General features: G+C 37.8%; 23 non-coding genes across 23 annotated transcripts; all 23 read left to right on the top strand.

Moving 5' to 3' along the window:
- Nucleotides 1-544: 544 nt before the first annotated feature.
- On the top strand, nt 545-627 carry TRNAL-UAA (transfer RNA leucine (anticodon UAA)). Its single transcript has one exon. It is a non-coding gene; the product is annotated as a tRNA-Leu (tRNA).
- A 192-nt stretch (nt 628-819) lies between these two features.
- Nucleotides 820-902, top strand: TRNAL-UAA (transfer RNA leucine (anticodon UAA)). Its single transcript has one exon. It is a non-coding gene; the product is annotated as a tRNA-Leu (tRNA).
- A 954-nt stretch (nt 903-1856) lies between these two features.
- Nucleotides 1857-1939, top strand: TRNAL-UAA (transfer RNA leucine (anticodon UAA)). The gene has a single exon. It is a non-coding gene; the product is annotated as a tRNA-Leu (tRNA).
- A 192-nt stretch (nt 1940-2131) lies between these two features.
- TRNAL-UAA (transfer RNA leucine (anticodon UAA)) lies at nt 2132-2214 on the top strand. The gene has a single exon. It is a non-coding gene; the product is annotated as a tRNA-Leu (tRNA).
- Nucleotides 2215-3178: 964 nt separating this feature from the next.
- On the top strand, nt 3179-3261 carry TRNAL-UAG (transfer RNA leucine (anticodon UAG)). The gene has a single exon. It is a non-coding gene; the product is annotated as a tRNA-Leu (tRNA).
- A 192-nt stretch (nt 3262-3453) lies between these two features.
- Nucleotides 3454-3536, top strand: TRNAL-UAA (transfer RNA leucine (anticodon UAA)). Its single transcript has one exon. It is a non-coding gene; the product is annotated as a tRNA-Leu (tRNA).
- A 963-nt stretch (nt 3537-4499) lies between these two features.
- Nucleotides 4500-4582, top strand: TRNAL-UAA (transfer RNA leucine (anticodon UAA)). The gene has a single exon. It is a non-coding gene; the product is annotated as a tRNA-Leu (tRNA).
- A 192-nt stretch (nt 4583-4774) lies between these two features.
- Nucleotides 4775-4857, top strand: TRNAL-UAA (transfer RNA leucine (anticodon UAA)). The gene has a single exon. It is a non-coding gene; the product is annotated as a tRNA-Leu (tRNA).
- A 757-nt stretch (nt 4858-5614) lies between these two features.
- TRNAL-UAA (transfer RNA leucine (anticodon UAA)) lies at nt 5615-5697 on the top strand. The gene has a single exon. It is a non-coding gene; the product is annotated as a tRNA-Leu (tRNA).
- A 192-nt stretch (nt 5698-5889) lies between these two features.
- Nucleotides 5890-5972, top strand: TRNAL-UAA (transfer RNA leucine (anticodon UAA)). Its single transcript has one exon. It is a non-coding gene; the product is annotated as a tRNA-Leu (tRNA).
- Nucleotides 5973-6936: 964 nt separating this feature from the next.
- On the top strand, nt 6937-7019 carry TRNAL-UAA (transfer RNA leucine (anticodon UAA)). The gene has a single exon. It is a non-coding gene; the product is annotated as a tRNA-Leu (tRNA).
- A 1229-nt stretch (nt 7020-8248) lies between these two features.
- On the top strand, nt 8249-8331 carry TRNAL-UAA (transfer RNA leucine (anticodon UAA)). Its single transcript has one exon. It is a non-coding gene; the product is annotated as a tRNA-Leu (tRNA).
- Nucleotides 8332-8523: 192 nt separating this feature from the next.
- On the top strand, nt 8524-8606 carry TRNAL-UAA (transfer RNA leucine (anticodon UAA)). Its single transcript has one exon. It is a non-coding gene; the product is annotated as a tRNA-Leu (tRNA).
- Nucleotides 8607-9570: 964 nt separating this feature from the next.
- Nucleotides 9571-9653, top strand: TRNAL-UAA (transfer RNA leucine (anticodon UAA)). Its single transcript has one exon. It is a non-coding gene; the product is annotated as a tRNA-Leu (tRNA).
- A 1229-nt stretch (nt 9654-10882) lies between these two features.
- Nucleotides 10883-10965, top strand: TRNAL-UAA (transfer RNA leucine (anticodon UAA)). Its single transcript has one exon. It is a non-coding gene; the product is annotated as a tRNA-Leu (tRNA).
- A 192-nt stretch (nt 10966-11157) lies between these two features.
- On the top strand, nt 11158-11240 carry TRNAL-UAA (transfer RNA leucine (anticodon UAA)). Its single transcript has one exon. It is a non-coding gene; the product is annotated as a tRNA-Leu (tRNA).
- A 963-nt stretch (nt 11241-12203) lies between these two features.
- Nucleotides 12204-12286, top strand: TRNAL-UAA (transfer RNA leucine (anticodon UAA)). The gene has a single exon. It is a non-coding gene; the product is annotated as a tRNA-Leu (tRNA).
- A 192-nt stretch (nt 12287-12478) lies between these two features.
- On the top strand, nt 12479-12561 carry TRNAL-UAA (transfer RNA leucine (anticodon UAA)). The gene has a single exon. It is a non-coding gene; the product is annotated as a tRNA-Leu (tRNA).
- Nucleotides 12562-13318: 757 nt separating this feature from the next.
- TRNAL-UAA (transfer RNA leucine (anticodon UAA)) lies at nt 13319-13401 on the top strand. The gene has a single exon. It is a non-coding gene; the product is annotated as a tRNA-Leu (tRNA).
- Nucleotides 13402-13593: 192 nt separating this feature from the next.
- On the top strand, nt 13594-13676 carry TRNAL-UAA (transfer RNA leucine (anticodon UAA)). Its single transcript has one exon. It is a non-coding gene; the product is annotated as a tRNA-Leu (tRNA).
- A 954-nt stretch (nt 13677-14630) lies between these two features.
- Nucleotides 14631-14713, top strand: TRNAL-UAA (transfer RNA leucine (anticodon UAA)). The gene has a single exon. It is a non-coding gene; the product is annotated as a tRNA-Leu (tRNA).
- A 192-nt stretch (nt 14714-14905) lies between these two features.
- TRNAL-UAA (transfer RNA leucine (anticodon UAA)) lies at nt 14906-14988 on the top strand. The gene has a single exon. It is a non-coding gene; the product is annotated as a tRNA-Leu (tRNA).
- A 964-nt stretch (nt 14989-15952) lies between these two features.
- On the top strand, nt 15953-16035 carry TRNAL-UAA (transfer RNA leucine (anticodon UAA)). Its single transcript has one exon. It is a non-coding gene; the product is annotated as a tRNA-Leu (tRNA).
- Nucleotides 16036-16857: the final 822 nt, after the last annotated feature.

Raw genomic sequence — 16857 nt, 5'->3', positions numbered from 1 at the left:
CCCCCTTTTAAAAATATGTTGAAGATATCCAAGGTATCTATGTGGGAAATAGACAACTTTGATAAATCTCCCACAAAGTCTTTCAATAGCATAATCTAGTGGTCTTTTTTAAAGATGCTGTTTTCCGGAGAGGTTTGGCTGGATTAGAAAAATACGAGCAAAGTATTGAAAGTGATGGGCCAATTAATTACTATTGGTGCTCTTCCGCACCCTTTTAAAAATATTTTGAAGGTATCCAAAAACTAATCTCTGTTTTTACCCAGGAAATCTCTGACCATACTATGATGTTTCCAAACAACTCTGTGGTTAACAGTGGTTCTTTGTGGAATGTTTGTGTACAACACTTAATGAAAGGAATAAAATGGAATCAATGAGCCACAACAAAAGACGGTAGCACTGACCCCATTAACTTGAATCATCTTGGCATCCAGTTGATCTTCTGTAATAACCATAGTAATCTTCGACTTCAAATATCCTCTTACAACTATTTTACATTCAAAGTATACATCTCAGTCACAATGATGCAAATTAGCTCAAACAGTTCACCAGGATGGCCGAGTGGTTAAGGCGTTGGACTTAAGATCCAATGGATATGTATCCGCGTGGGTTTGAACCCCACTCCTGGTATGAGTTTTAACCTTGGCATTCTCCAAAGTGTTCCAAAGAAGAATGTTCTCTGAGTAACTTGCATCATCTTGGCATCCAGTTGATCTTCTGTAATAACCAAAGTAATCTTCCACTTCAAATATCCTCTAACAACTATTTTACATTCAAAGTATAAATCTCATTCACAATGATGCAAAATAACTCAAACAGTCCACCAGGATGGACGAGTGGTTAAGGCGTTGGACTTAAGATCCATTGGATATGTATCAGCGTGGGTTCGAACCCCACTCCTGGTATGAGTTTTAAATGTGGTGTTTACCATAGAGGAGCAGGCTTTGAGTAAACATGTAAGATCTTAGTAAACATTCCATCTCTTAGAATAACCCTAATTCTACTCCTTTCATATATGTTCTTATGACAAGCGTTTAAATACTGTACAAACCATAGATGCCGAAGTCTGTGCGCAGAATTTATCCAGAGCACTGAGACTTTTGATAAATTAAGCGCACATTAGACCGGCCTAACCCACTGTAGGTTGGTCTATATTGATGTGGGAAATAGACAACTTTGATAAATCTCCCACAAAGTCTCTCCATAGTGGTCTTTTTTAAAGCTGCTGTTTTGCAGAGAGGTTTGGCTGGATTAGAAAAATATGAGCAAAGTTTTGAAAGGGATGGGCCAATTAATTACAATTGGTGCTCTTCTGCCCCCTTTTAAAAATATTTTGAAGATATCAAAGGTATCTATGTGGGAAATAGACAACTTTGATAAATCTCCCACATAGTCTTTCAATAGCATAATCTAGTGGTCTTTTTTAAAGATGCTGTTTTCCGGAGAGGTTTGGCTGGATTAGAAAAATAGAAGCAAAGTATTGAAAGTGATGGTCCAATTAATTACTATTGGTGCTCTTTCGCACCCATTTAAAAATATTTTGAAGGTATCCAAAAACTAATCTCTGTTTTTACCCAGGAAATCTCTGACCATACTATGATGTTTCCAAACAACTCTGTGGTTAACAGTGGTTCTTTGTGGAATGTTTGTGTACAACACTTAATGAAAGGAATAAAATGGAATCAATGAGCCACAACAAAAGACGGTAGCACTGACCCCATTAACTTGAATCATCTTGGCATCCAGTTGATCTTCTGTAATAACCATAGTAATCTTCGACTTCAAATATCCTCTTACAACTATTTTACATTCAAAGTATAAATCTCAGTCACAATGATGCAAATTAACTCAAACAGTTCACCAGGATGGCCGAGTGGTTAAGGCGTTGGACTTAAGATCCTATGGATATGTATCCGCGTGGGTTCGAACCCCACTCCTGGTATGAGTTTTAACCTTGGCATTCTCCAAAGTGTTCCAAAGAAGAATGTTCTCTGAGTAACTTGCATCATCTTGGCATCCAGTTGATCTTCTGTAATAACCAAAGTAATCTTCCACTTCAAATATCCTCTAACAACTATTTTACATTCAAAGTATGAATCTCAGTCACAATGATGCAAAATAACTCAAACAGTCCACCAGGATGGACGAGTGGTTAAGGCATTGGACTTAAGATCCAATGGATATGTATCCGCGTGGGTGTGAACCCCACTCCTGGTATGAGTTTTAAATGTGGTGTTTACCATAGAGGAGCAGGCTCTGAGTAAACATGTAAGATCTTAGTAAACATTCCATCTCTTAGAATAACCCTAATTCTACTCCTTTCATATATGTTCTTATGACAAGCGTTCAAATACTGTACAAACCATAGATGCCGAAGTCTGTGCGCAGAATTTATCCAGAGCACTGAGACTTTTGATAAATTAAGCGCACATTAGACCGGCCTAACCCACTGTAGGTTGGTCTATATTGATGTGGGAAATAGACAACTTTGATAAATCTCCCACAAAGTCTCTCCATAGCATAACCTAGTGGTCTTTTTTAAAGATGCTGTTTTGCAGAGAGGTTTGGCTGGATTAGAAAAATATGAGCAAAGTTTTGAAAGGGATGGGCCAATTAATTACAATTGGTGCTCTTCTGCCCCCTTTTAAAAATATTTTGAAGATATCCAAGGTATCTATGTGGGAAATAGACAACTTTGATAAATCTCCCACAAAGTCTTTCAATAGCATAATCTAGTGGTCTTTTTTAAAGATGCTGTTTTCCGGAGAGGTTTGGCTGGATTAGAAAAATACGAGCAAAGTATTGAAAGTGATGGGCCAATTAATTACTATTGGTGCTCTTCCGCACCCTTTTAAAAATATTTTGAAGGTATCCAAAAACTAATCTCTGTTTTTACCCAGGAAATCTCTGACCATACTATGATGTTTCCAAACAACTCTGTGGTTAACAGTGGTTCTTTGTGGAATGTTTGTGTACAACACTTAATGAAAGGAATAAAATCGAATCAATGAGCCACAACAAAAGACGGTAGCACTGACCCCATTAACTTGAATCATCTTGGCATCCAGTTGATCTTCTGTAATAACCATAGTAATCTTCGACTTCAAATATCCTCTTACAACTATTTTACATTCAAAGTATAAATCTCAGTCACAATGATGCAAATTAACTCAAACAGTTTACCAGGATGGCAGAGTGGTTAAGTCGTTGCACTTAGAATCCAATGGATATGTATCCGCGTGGGTTCGAACCCCACTCCTGGTATGAGTTTTAACCTTGGCATTCTCCAAAGTGTTCCAAAGAAGAATGTTCTCTGAGTAACTTGCATCATCTTGGCATCCAGTTGATCTTCTGTAATAACCAAAGTAATCTTCCAATTCAAATATCCTCTAACAACTATTTTACATTCAAAGTATAAATCTCAGTCACAATGATGCAAAATAACTCAAACAGTCCACCAGGATGGACGAGTGGTTAAGGCATTGGACTTAAGATCCAATGGATATGTATCCGCGTGGGTGTGAACCCCACTCCTGGTATGAGTTTTAAATGTGGTGTTTACCATTGAGGAGCAGGCTCTGAGTAAACATGTAAGATCTTAGTAAACATTCCATCTCTTAGAATAACCCTAATTCTACTCCTTTCATATATGTTCTTATGACAAGCGTTTAAATACTGTACAAACCATAGATGCCGAAGTCTGTGCGCAGAATTTATCCAGAGCACTGAGACTTTTGATAAATGAAGCGCACATTAGACCGGCCTAACCCACTGTAGGTTGGTCTATATTGATGTGGGAAATAGACAACTTTGATAAATCTCCCACAAAGTCTCTCCATAGCATAACCTAGTGGTCTTTTTTAAAGATGCTGTTTTGCAGAGAGGTTTGGCTGGATTAGAAAAATATGAGCAAAGTTTTGAAAGGGATGGGCCAATTAATTACAATTGGTGCTCTTCTGCCCCCTTTTAAAAATATTTTGAAGATATCCAAGGTATCTATGTGGGAAATAGACAACTTTGATAAATCTCCCACAAAGTCTTTCAATAGCATAATCTAGTGGTCTTTTTTAAAGATGCTGTTTTCCGAAGAGGTTTGGCTGGATTAGAAAAATACGAGCAAAGTATTGAAAGTGATGGGCCAATTAATTACTATTGGTGCTCTTCCGCACCCTTTTAAAAATATTTTGAAGGTATCCAAAAACTAATCTCTGTTTTTACCCAGGAAATCTCTGACCATACTATGATGTTTCCAAACAACTCTGTGGTTAACAGTGGTTCTTTGTGGAATGTTTGTGTACAACACTTAATGAAAGGAATAAAATGGAATCAATGAGCCACAACAAAAGACGGTGGCACTGACCCCATTAACTTGAATCATCTTGGCATCCAGTTGATCTTTTGTAATAACCATAGTAATCTTCGACTTCAAATATCCTCTTACAACTATTTTACATTCAAAGTATAAATCTCAGTCACATGATGCAAATTAACTCAAACAGTTCACCAGGATGGCCGAGTGGTTAAGGCGTTGGACTTAAGATCCAATGGATATGTATCCGCGTGGGTTCGAACCCCACTCCTGGTACGTCTTTTAACCTTGGCATTCTCCAAAGTGTTCCAAAGAAGAATTTTCTCTGAGTAACTTGCATCATCTTGGCATCCAGTTGATCTTCTGTAATAACCAAAGTAATCTTCCACTTCAAATATCCTCTAACAACTATTTTACATTCAAAGTATAAATCTTAGTCACAATGATGCAAAATAACTCAAACAGTCCACCAGGATGGACGAGTGGTTAAGGCATTGGACTTAAGATCCAATGGATATGTATCCGCGTGGGTGTGAACCCCACTCCTGGTATGAGTTTTAAATGTGGTGTTTACCATAGAGGAGCAGGCTCTGAGTAAACATGTAAGATCTTAGTAAACATTCCATCTCTTAGAATAACCCTAATTCTACTCCTTTCATATATGTTCTTATGACAAGCGTTTAAATACTGTACAAACCATAGATGCCGAAGTCTGTGCGCAGAATTTATCCAGAGCACTGAGACATTTGATAAATTAAGCGCACATTAGACCGGCCTAACCCACTGTAGGTTGGTCTATATTGATGTGGGAAATAGACAACTTTGATAGATCTCCCACAAAGTCTCTCCATAGCATAACCTAGTGGTCTTTTTTAAAGATGCTGTTTTCCAGAGAGGTTTGGCTTGATTAGAAAAATATGAGCAAAGTTTTGAAAGGGATGGGCCAATTAATTACTATTGGTGCTCTTCCGCACCCTTTTAAAAATATTTTGAAGGTATCCAAAAACTAATCTCTGTTTTTACCCAGGAAATCTCTGACCATACTATGATGTTTCCAAACAACTCTGTGGTTAACAGTGGTTCTTTGTGGAATGTTTGTGTACAACACTTAATGAAAGGAATAAAATGGAATCAATGAGCCACAACAAAAGACGGTAGCACTGACCCCATTAACTTGAATCATCTTGGCATCCAGTTGATCTTCTGTAATAACCATAGTAATCTTCGACTTCAAATATTGTCTTACAACTATTTTACATTCAAAGTATAAATCTCAGTCACAATTATGCAAATTAACTCAAACAGTTTACCAGGATGGCCGAGTGGTTAAGGCGTTGGACTTAAGATCCAATGGATATGTATCCGCGTGGGTTCGAACCCCACTCCTGGTATGACTTTTAACCTTGGCATTCTCCAAAGTGTTCCAAAGAAGAATGTTCTCTGAGTAACTTGCATCATCTTGGCATCCAGTGGATCTTCTGTAATAACCAAAGTAATCTTCCACTTCAAATATCCTCTAACAACTATTTTACATTCAAAGTATAAATCTCAGTCACAATGATGCAAAATAATTCAAACAGTCCACGAGGATGGCCGAGTGGTTAAGGCGTTGGACTTAAGATCCAATGGATATGTATCCGCGTGGGTTCGAACCCCACTCCTGGTATGAGTTTTAAATGTGGTGTCTACCATAGAGGAGCAGGCTCTGAGTAAACATGTAAGATCTTAGTAAACATTCCATCTCTTAGAATAACCCTAATTCTACTCCTTTCATATATGTTCTTATGACAAGCGTTTAAATACTGTACAAACCATAGATGCCGAAGTCTGTGCGCAGAATTTATCCAGAGCACTGAGACTTTTGATAAATGAAGCGCACATTAGACCGGCCTAACCCACTGTAGGTTGGTCTATATTGATGTGGGAAATAGACAACTTTGATAAATCTCCCACAAAGTCTCTCCATAGCATAACCTAGTGGTCTTTTTTAAAGATGCTGTTTTGCAGAGAGGTTTGGCTGGATTAGAAAAATATGAGCAAAGTTTTGAAAGGGATGGGCCAATTAATTACAATTGGTGCTCCTCTGCCCCCTTTTAAAAATATGTTGAAGATATCCAAGGTATCTATGTGGGAAATAGACAACTTTGATAAATCTCCCACAAAGTCTTTCAATAGCATAATCTAGTGGTCTTTTTTAAAGATGCTGTTTTCCGGAGAGGTTTGGCTGGATTAGAAAAATACGAGCAAAGTATTGAAAGTGATGGGCCAATTAATTACTATTGGTGCTCTTCCGCACCCTTTTAAAAATATTTTGAAGGTATCCAAAAACTAATCTCTGTTTTTACCCAGTAAATCTCTGACCATACTATGATGTTTCCAAACAACTCTGTGGTTAACAGTGGTTCTTTGTGGAATGTTTGTGTACAACACTTAATGAAAGGAATAAAATGGAATCAATGAGCCACAACAAAAGACGGTAGCACTGACCCCATTAACTTGAATCATCTTGGCATCCAGTTGATCTTCTGTAATAACCATAGTAATCTTCGACTTCAAATATCCTCTTACAACTATTTTACATTCAAAGTATACATCTCAGTCACAATGATGCAAATTAGCTCAAACAGTTCACCAGGATGGCCGAGTGGTTAAGGCGTTGGACTTAAGATCCAATGGATATGTATCCGCGTGGGTTTGAACCCCACTCCTGGTATGAGTTTTAACCTTGGCATTCTCCAAAGTGTTCCAAAGAAGAATGTTCTCTGAGTAACTTGCATCATCTTGGCATCCAGTTGATCTTCTGTAATAACCAAAGTAATCTTCCACTTCAAATATCCTCTAACAACTATTTTACATTCAAAGTATAAATCTCATTCACAATGATGCAAAATAACTCAAACAGTCCACCAGGATGGACGAGTGGTTAAGGCATTTGACTTAAGATCCATTGGATATGTATCAGCGTGGGTTCGAACCCCACTCCTGGTATGAGTTTTAAATGTGGTGTTTACCATAGAGGAGCAGGCTCTGAGTAAACATGTAAGATCTTAGTAAACATTCCATCTCTTAGAATAACCCTAATTCTACTCCTTTCATATATGTTCTTATGACAAGCGTTTAAATACTGTACAAACCATAGATGCCGAAGTCTGTGCGCAGAATTTATCCAGAGCACTGAGACTTTTGATAAATTAAGCGCACATTAGACCGGCCTAACCCACTGTAGGTTGGTCTATATTGATGTGGGAAATAGACAACTTTGATAAATCTCCCACAAAGTCTCTCCATAGTGGTCTTTTTTAAAGATGCTGTTTTGCAGAGAGGTTTGGCTGGATTAGAAAAATATGAGCAAAGTTTTGAAAGGGATGGGCCAATTAATTACAATTGGTGCTCTTCTGCCCCCTTTTAAAAATATTTTGAAGATATCCAAGGTATCTATGTGGGAAATAGACAACTTTGATAAATCTCCCACATAGTCTTTCAATAGCATAATCTAGTGGTCTTTTTTAAAGATGCTGTTTTCCGGAGAGGTTTGGCTGGATTAGAAAAATAGAAGCAAAGTATTGAAAGTGATGGTCCAATTAATTACTATTGGTGCTCTTTCGCACCCTTTTAAAAATATTTTGAAGGTATCCAAAAACTAATCTCTGTTTTTACCCAGGAAATCTCTGACCATACTATGATGTTTCCAAACAACTCTGTGGTTAACAGTGGTTCTTTGTGGAATGTTTGTGTACAACACTTAATGAAAGGAATAAAATGGAATCAATGAGCCACAACAAAAGACGGTAGCACTGACCCCATTAACTTGAATCATCTTGGCATCCAGTTGATCTTCTGTAATAACCATAGTAATCTTCGACTTCAAATATTGTCTTACAACTATTTTACATTCAAAGTATAAATCTCAGTCACAATTATGCAAATTAACTCAAACAGTTTACCAGGATGGCCGAGTGGTTAAGGCGTTGGACTTAAGATCCAATGGATATGTATCCGCGTGGGTTCGAACCCCACTCCTGGTATGACTTTTAACCTTGGCATTCTCCAAAGTGTTCCAAAGAAGAATGTTCTCTGAGTAACTTGCATCATCTTGGCATCCAGTGGATCTTCTGTAATAACCAAAGTAATCTTCCACTTCAAATATCCTCTAACAACTATTTTACATTCAAAGTATAAATCTCAGTCACAATGATGCAAAATAATTCAAACAGTCCACGAGGATGGCCGAGTGGTTAAGGCGTTGGACTTAAGATCCAATGGATATGTATCCGCGTGGGTTCGAACCCCACTCCTGGTATGAGTTTTAAATGTGGTGTCTACCATAGAGGAGCAGGCTCTGAGTAAACATGTAAGATCTTAGTAAACATTCCATCTCTTAGAATAACCCTAATTCTACTCCTTTCATATATGTTCTTATGACAAGCGTTTAAATACTGTACAAACCATAGATGCCGAAGTCTGTGCGCAGAATTTATCCAGAGCACTGAGACTTTTGATAAATGAAGCGCACATTAGACCGGCCTAACCCACTGTAGGTTGGTCTATATTGATGTGGGAAATAGACAACTTTGATAAATCTCCCACAAAGTCTCTCCATAGCATAACCTAGTGGTCTTTTTTAAAGATGCTGTTTTGCAGAGAGGTTTGGCTGGATTAGAAAAATATGAGCAAAGTTTTGAAAGGGATGGGCCAATTAATTACAATTGGTGCTCCTCTGCCCCCTTTTAAAAATATGTTGAAGATATCCAAGGTATCTATGTGGGAAATAGACAACTTTGATAAATCTCCCACAAAGTCTTTCAATAGCATAATCTAGTGGTCTTTTTTAAAGATGCTGTTTTCCGGAGAGGTTTGGCTGGATTAGAAAAATACGAGCAAAGTATTGAAAGTGATGGGCCAATTAATTACTATTGGTGCTCTTCCGCACCCTTTTAAAAATATTTTGAAGGTATCCAAAAACTAATCTCTGTTTTTACCCAGTAAATCTCTGACCATACTATGATGTTTCCAAACAACTCTGTGGTTAACAGTGGTTCTTTGTGGAATGTTTGTGTACAACACTTAATGAAAGGAATAAAATGGAATCAATGAGCCACAACAAAAGACGGTAGCACTGACCCCATTAACTTGAATCATCTTGGCATCCAGTTGATCTTCTGTAATAACCATAGTAATCTTCGACTTCAAATATCCTCTTACAACTATTTTACATTCAAAGTATACATCTCAGTCACAATGATGCAAATTAGCTCAAACAGTTCACCAGGATGGCCGAGTGGTTAAGGCGTTGGACTTAAGATCCAATGGATATGTATCCGCGTGGGTTTGAACCCCACTCCTGGTATGAGTTTTAACCTTGGCATTCTCCAAAGTGTTCCAAAGAAGAATGTTCTCTGAGTAACTTGCATCATCTTGGCATCCAGTTGATCTTCTGTAATAACCAAAGTAATCTTCCACTTCAAATATCCTCTAACAACTATTTTACATTCAAAGTATAAATCTCATTCACAATGATGCAAAATAACTCAAACAGTCCACCAGGATGGACGAGTGGTTAAGGCATTTGACTTAAGATCCATTGGATATGTATCAGCGTGGGTTCGAACCCCACTCCTGGTATGAGTTTTAAATGTGGTGTTTACCATAGAGGAGCAGGCTCTGAGTAAACATGTAAGATCTTAGTAAACATTCCATCTCTTAGAATAACCCTAATTCTACTCCTTTCATATATGTTCTTATGACAAGCGTTTAAATACTGTACAAACCATAGATGCCGAAGTCTGTGCGCAGAATTTATCCAGAGCACTGAGACTTTTGATAAATTAAGCGCACATTAGACCGGCCTAACCCACTGTAGGTTGGTCTATATTGATGTGGGAAATAGACAACTTTGATAAATCTCCCACAAAGTCTCTCCATAGTGGTCTTTTTTAAAGATGCTGTTTTGCAGAGAGGTTTGGCTGGATTAGAAAAATATGAGCAAAGTTTTGAAAGGGATGGGCCAATTAATTACAATTGGTGCTCTTCTGCCCCCTTTTAAAAATATTTTGAAGATATCCAAGGTATCTATGTGGGAAATAGACAACTTTGATAAATCTCCCACATAGTCTTTCAATAGCATAATCTAGTGGTCTTTTTTAAAGATGCTGTTTTCCGGAGAGGTTTGGCTGGATTAGAAAAATAGAAGCAAAGTATTGAAAGTGATGGTCCAATTAATTACTATTGGTGCTCTTTCGCACCCTTTTAAAAATATTTTGAAGGTATCCAAAAACTAATCTCTGTTTTTACCCAGGAAATCTCTGACCATACTATGATGTTTCCAAACAACTCTGTGGTTAACAGTGGTTCTTTGTGGAATGTTTGTGTACAACACTTAATGAAAGGAATAAAATGGAATCAATGAGCCACAACAAAAGACGGTAGCACTGACCCCATTAACTTGAATCATCTTGGCATCCAGTTGATCTTCTGTAATAACCATAGTAATCTTCGACTTCAAATATCCTCTTACAACTATTTTACATTCAAAGTATAAATCTCAGTCACAATGATGCAAATTAACTCAAACAGTTCACCAGGATGGCCGAGTGGTTAAGGCGTTGGACTTAAGATCCAATGGATATGTATCCGCGTGGGTTCGAACCCCACTCCTGGTATGAGTTTTAACCTTGGCATTCTCCAAAGTGTTCCAAAGAAGAATGTTCTCTGAGTAACTTGCATCATCTTGGCATCCAGTTGATCTTCTGTAATAACCAAAGTAATCTTCCACTTCAAATATCCTCTAACAACTATTTTACATTCAAAGTATGAATCTCAGTCACAATGATGCAAAATAACTCAAACAGTCCACCAGGATGGACGAGTGGTTAAGGCATTGGACTTAAGATCCAATGGATATGTATCCGCGTGGGTGTGAACCCCACTCCTGGTATGAGTTTTAAATGTGGTGTTTACCATAGAGGAGCAGGCTCTGAGTAAACATGTAAGATCTTAGTAAACATTCCATCTCTTAGAATAACCCTAATTCTACTCCTTTCATATATGTTCTTATGACAAGCGTTTAAATACTGTACAAACCATAGATGCCGAAGTCTGTGCGCAGAATTTATCCAGAGCACTGAGACTTTTGATAAATTAAGCGCACATTAGACCGGCCTAACCCACTGTAGGTTGGTCTATATTGATGTGGGAAATAGACAACTTTGATAAATCTCCCACAAAGTCTCTCCATAGCATAACCTAGTGGTCTTTTTTAAAGATGCTGTTTTGCAGAGAGGTTTGGCTGGATTAGAAAAATATGAGCAAAGTTTTGAAAGGGATGGGCCAATTAATTACAATTGGTGCTCTTCTGCCCCCTTTTAAAAATATTTTGAAGATATCCAAGGTATCTATGTGGGAAATAGACAACTTTGATAAATCTCCCACAAAGTCTTTCAATAGCATAATCTAGTGGTCTTTTTTAAAGATGCTGTTTTCCGGAGAGGTTTGGCTGGATTAGAAAAATACGAGCAAAGTATTGAAAGTGATGGGCCAATTAATTACTATTGGTGCTCTTCCGCACCCTTTTAAAAATATTTTGAAGGTATCCAAAAACTAATCTCTGTTTTTACCCAGGAAATCTCTGACCATACTATGATGTTTCCAAACAACTCTGTGGTTAACAGTGGTTCTTTGTGGAATGTTTGTGTACAACACTTAATGAAAGGAATAAAATGGAATCAATGAGCCACAACAAAAGACGGTAGCACTGACCCCATTAACTTGAATCATCTTGGCATCCAGTTGATCTTTTGTAATAACCATAGTAATCTTCGACTTCAAATATCCTCTTACAACTATTTTACATTCAAAGTATAAATCTCAGTCACATAATGCAAATTAACTCAAACAGTTCACCAGGATGGCCGAGTGGTTAAGGCGTTGGACTTAAGATCCAATGGATATGTATCCGCGTGGGTTCGAACCCCACTCCTGGTACGACTTTTAACCTTGGCATTCTCCAAAGTGTTCCAAAGAAGAATGTTCTCTGAGTAACTTGCATCATCTTGGCATCCAGTTGAACTTCTGTAATAACCAAAGTAATCTTCCACTTCAAATATCCTCTAACAACTATTTTACATTCAAAGTATAAATCTCAGTCACAATGATGCAAAATAACTCAAACAGTCCACCAGGATGGACGAGTGGTTAAGGCATTGGACTTAAGATCCAATGGATATGTATCCGCGTGGGTGTGAACCCCACTCCTGGTATGAGTTTTAAATGTGGTGTTTACCATAGAGGAGCAGGCTCTGAGTAAACATGTAAGATCTTAGTAAACATTCCATCTCTTAGAATAACCCTAATTCTACTCCTTTCATATATGTTCTTATGACAAGCGTTTAAATACTGTACAAACCATAGATGCCGAAGTCTGTGCGCAGAATTTATCCAGAGCACTGAGACTTTTGATAAATTAAGCTCACATTAGACCGGCCTAACCCACTGTAGGTTGGTCTATATTGATGTGGGAAATAGACAACTTTGATAAATCTCCCACAAAGTCTCTCCATAGCATAACCTAGTGGTCTTTTTTAAAGATGCTGTTTTCCGGAGAGGTTTGGCTGGATTAGAAAAATATGAGCAAAGTTTTGAAAGGGATGGGCCAATTAATTACTATTGTTGCTCTTCCGCACCCTTTTAAAAATATTTTGAAGGTACCCAAAAACTAATCTCTGTTTTTACCCAGGAAATCTCTGACCATACTATGATGTTTCCAAACAACTCTGTGGTTAACAGTGGTTCTTTGTGGAATGTTTGTGTACAACACTTAATGAAAGGAATAAAATGGAATCAATGAGCCACAACAAAAGACGGTAGCACTGACCCCATTAACTTGAATCATCTTGGCATCCAGTTGATCTTCTGTAATAACCATAGTAATCTTCGACTTCAATTATCCTCTTACAACTATTTTACATGCAAAGTATAAATCTCAGTCACAATGATGCAAATTAACTCAAACAGTTCACCAGGATGGCCGAGTGGTTAAGGCGTTGGACTTAAGATCCAATGGATATGTATCCGCGTGGGTTCGAACCCCACTCCTGGTATGAGTTTTAACCTTGGCATTCTCCAAAGTGTTCCAAAGAAGAATGTTCTCTGAGTAACTTGCATCATCTTGGCATCCAGTTGATCTTCTGTAATAACCAAAGTAATCTTCCACTTCAAATATCCTATAACAACTATTTTACATTCAAAGTATAAATCTCAGTCACAAGGATGCAAAATAACTCAAACAGTCCACCAGGATGGACGAGTGGTTAAGGCATTGGACTTAAGATCCAATGGATATGTATCCGTGTGGGTGCGAACCCCACTCCTGGTATGAGTTTTAAATGTGGTGTTTACCATAGAGGAGCAGGCTCTGAGTAAACATGTAAGATCTTAGTAAACATTCCATCTCTTAGAATAACCCTAATTCTACTCCTTTCATATATGTTCTTATGACAAGCGTTTAAATACTGTACAAACCATAGATGCCGAAGTCTGTGCGCAGAATTTATCCAGAGCACTGAGACTTTTGATAAATTAAGCGCACATTAGACCGGCCTAACCCACTGTAGGTTGGTCTATATTGATGTGGGAAATAGACAACTTTGATAAATCTCCCACAAAGTCTCTCCATAGTGGTCTTTTTTAAAGATGCTGTTTTGCAGAGAGGTTTGGCTGGATTAGAAAAATATGAGCAAAGTTTTGAAAGGGATGGGCCAATTAATTACAATTGGTGCTCTTCTGCCCCCTTTTAAAAATATTTTGAAGATATCCAAGGTATCTATGTGGGAAATAGACAACTTTGATAAATCTCCCACATAGTCTTTCAATAGCATAATCTAGTGGTCTTTTTTAAAGATGCTGTTTTCCGGAGAGGTTTGGCTGGATTAGAAAAATAGAAGCAAAGTATTGAAAGTGATGGTCCAATTAATTACTATTGGTGCTCTTTCGCACCCTTTTAAAAATATTTTGAAGGTATCCAAAAACTAATCTCTGTTTTTACCCAGGAAATCTCTGACCATACTATGATGTTTCCAAACAACTCTGTGGTTAACAGTGGTTCTTTGTGGAATGTTTGTGTACAACACTTAATGAAAGGAATAAAATGGAATCAATGAGCCACAACAAAAGACGGTAGCACTGACCCCATTAACTTGAATCATCTTGGCATCCAGTTGATCTTCTGTAATAACCATAGTAATCTTCGACTTCAAATATTGTCTTACAACTATTTTACATTCAAAGTATAAATCTCAGTCACAATTATGCAAATTAACTCAAACAGTTTACCAGGATGGCCGAGTGGTTAAGGCGTTGGACTTAAGATCCAATGGATATGTATCCGCGTGGGTTCGAACCCCACTCCTGGTATGACTTTTAACCTTGGCATTCTCCAAAGTGTTCCAAAGAAGAATGTTCTCTGAGTAACTTGCATCATCTTGGCATCCAGTGGATCTTCTGTAATAACCAAAGTAATCTTCCACTTCAAATATCCTCTAACAACTATTTTACATTCAAAGTATAAATCTCAGTCACAATGATGCAAAATAATTCAAACAGTCCACGAGGATGGCCGAGTGGTTAAGGCGTTGGACTTAAGATCCAATGGATATGTATCCGCGTGGGTTCGAACCCCACTCCTGGTATGAGTTTTAAATGTGGTGTCTACCATAGAGGAGCAGGCTCTGAGTAAACATGTAAGATCTTAGTAAACATTCCATCTCTTAGAATAACCCTAATTCTACTCCTTTCATATATGTTCTTATGACAAGCGTTTAAATACTGTACAAACCATAGATGCCGAAGTCTGTGCGCAGAATTTATCCAGAGCACTGAGACTTTTGATAAATGAAGCGCACATTAGACCGGCCTAACCCACTGTAGGTTGGTCTATATTGATGTGGGAAATAGACAACTTTGATAAATCTCCCACAAAGTCTCTCCATAGCATAACCTAGTGGTCTTTTTTAAAGATGCTGTTTTGCAGAGAGGTTTGGCTGGATTAGAAAAATATGAGCAAAGTTTTGAAAGGGATGGGCCAATTAATTACAATTGGTGCTCCTCTGCCCCCTTTTAAAAATATGTTGAAGATATCCAAGGTATCTATGTGGGAAATAGACAACTTTGATAAATCTCCCACAAAGTCTTTCAATAGCATAATCTAGTGGTCTTTTTTAAAGATGCTGTTTTCCGGAGAGGTTTGGCTGGATTAGAAAAATACGAGCAAAGTATTGAAAGTGATGGGCCAATTAATTACTATTGGTGCTCTTCCGCACCCTTTTAAAAATATTTTGAAGGTATCCAAAAACTAATCTCTGTTTTTACCCAGTAAATCTCTGACCATACTATGATGTTTCCAAACAACTCTGTGGTTAACAGTGGTTCTTTGTGGAATGTTTGTGTACAACACTTAATGAAAGGAATAAAATGGAATCAATGAGCCACAACAAAAGACGGTAGCACTGACCCCATTAACTTGAATCATCTTGGCATCCAGTTGATCTTCTGTAATAACCATAGTAATCTTCGACTTCAAATATCCTCTTACAACTATTTTACATTCAAAGTATACATCTCAGTCACAATGATGCAAATTAGCTCAAACAGTTCACCAGGATGGCCGAGTGGTTAAGGCGTTGGACTTAAGATCCAATGGATATGTATCCGCGTGGGTTTGAACCCCACTCCTGGTATGAGTTTTAACCTTGGCATTCTCCAAAGTGTTCCAAAGAAGAATGTTCTCTGAGTAACTTGCATCATCTTGGCATCCAGTTGATCTTCTGTAATAACCAAAGTAATCTTCCACTTCAAATATCCTCTAACAACTATTTTACATTCAAAGTATAAATCTCATTCACAATGATGCAAAATAACTCAAACAGTCCACCAGGATGGACGAGTGGTTAAGGCATTTGACTTAAGATCCATTGGATATGTATCAGCGTGGGTTCGAACCCCACTCCTGGTATGAGTTTTAAATGTGGTGTTTACCATAGAGGAGCAGGCTCTGAGTAAACATGTAAGATCTTAGTAAACATTCCATCTCTTAGAATAACCCTAATTCTACTCCTTTCATATATGTTCTTATGACAAGCGTTTAAATACTGTACAAACCATAGATGCCGAAGTCTGTGCGCAGAATTTATCCAGAGCACTGAGACTTTTGATAAATTAAGCGCACATTAGACCGGCCTAACCCACTGTAGGTTGGTCTATATTGATGTGGGAAATAGACAACTTTGATAAATCTCCCACAAAGTCTCTCCATAGTGGTCTTTTTTAAAGATGCTGTTTTGCAGAGAGGTTTGGCTGGATTAGAAAAATATGAGCAAAGTTTTGAAAGGGATGGGCCAATTAATTACAATTGGTGCTCTTCTGCCCCCTTTTAAAAATATTTTGAAGATATCCAAGGTATCTATGTGGGAAATAGACAACTTTGATAAATCTCCCACAAAGTCTTTCAATAGCATAATCTAGTGGTCTTTTTTAAAGATGCTGTTTTCCGGAGAGGTTTG

The sequence above is a fragment of the Hyla sarda genome, chromosome 3 (genome assembly GCF_029499605.1).
Source record: "Hyla sarda isolate aHylSar1 chromosome 3, aHylSar1.hap1, whole genome shotgun sequence".
In the NCBI taxonomy this organism is placed as follows: Eukaryota; Metazoa; Chordata; class Amphibia; order Anura; family Hylidae; genus Hyla; species Hyla sarda.
The sequence above is the reverse complement of the archived record's forward strand: the minus strand, read 5'-3'. Positions and strand labels throughout refer to the sequence as shown.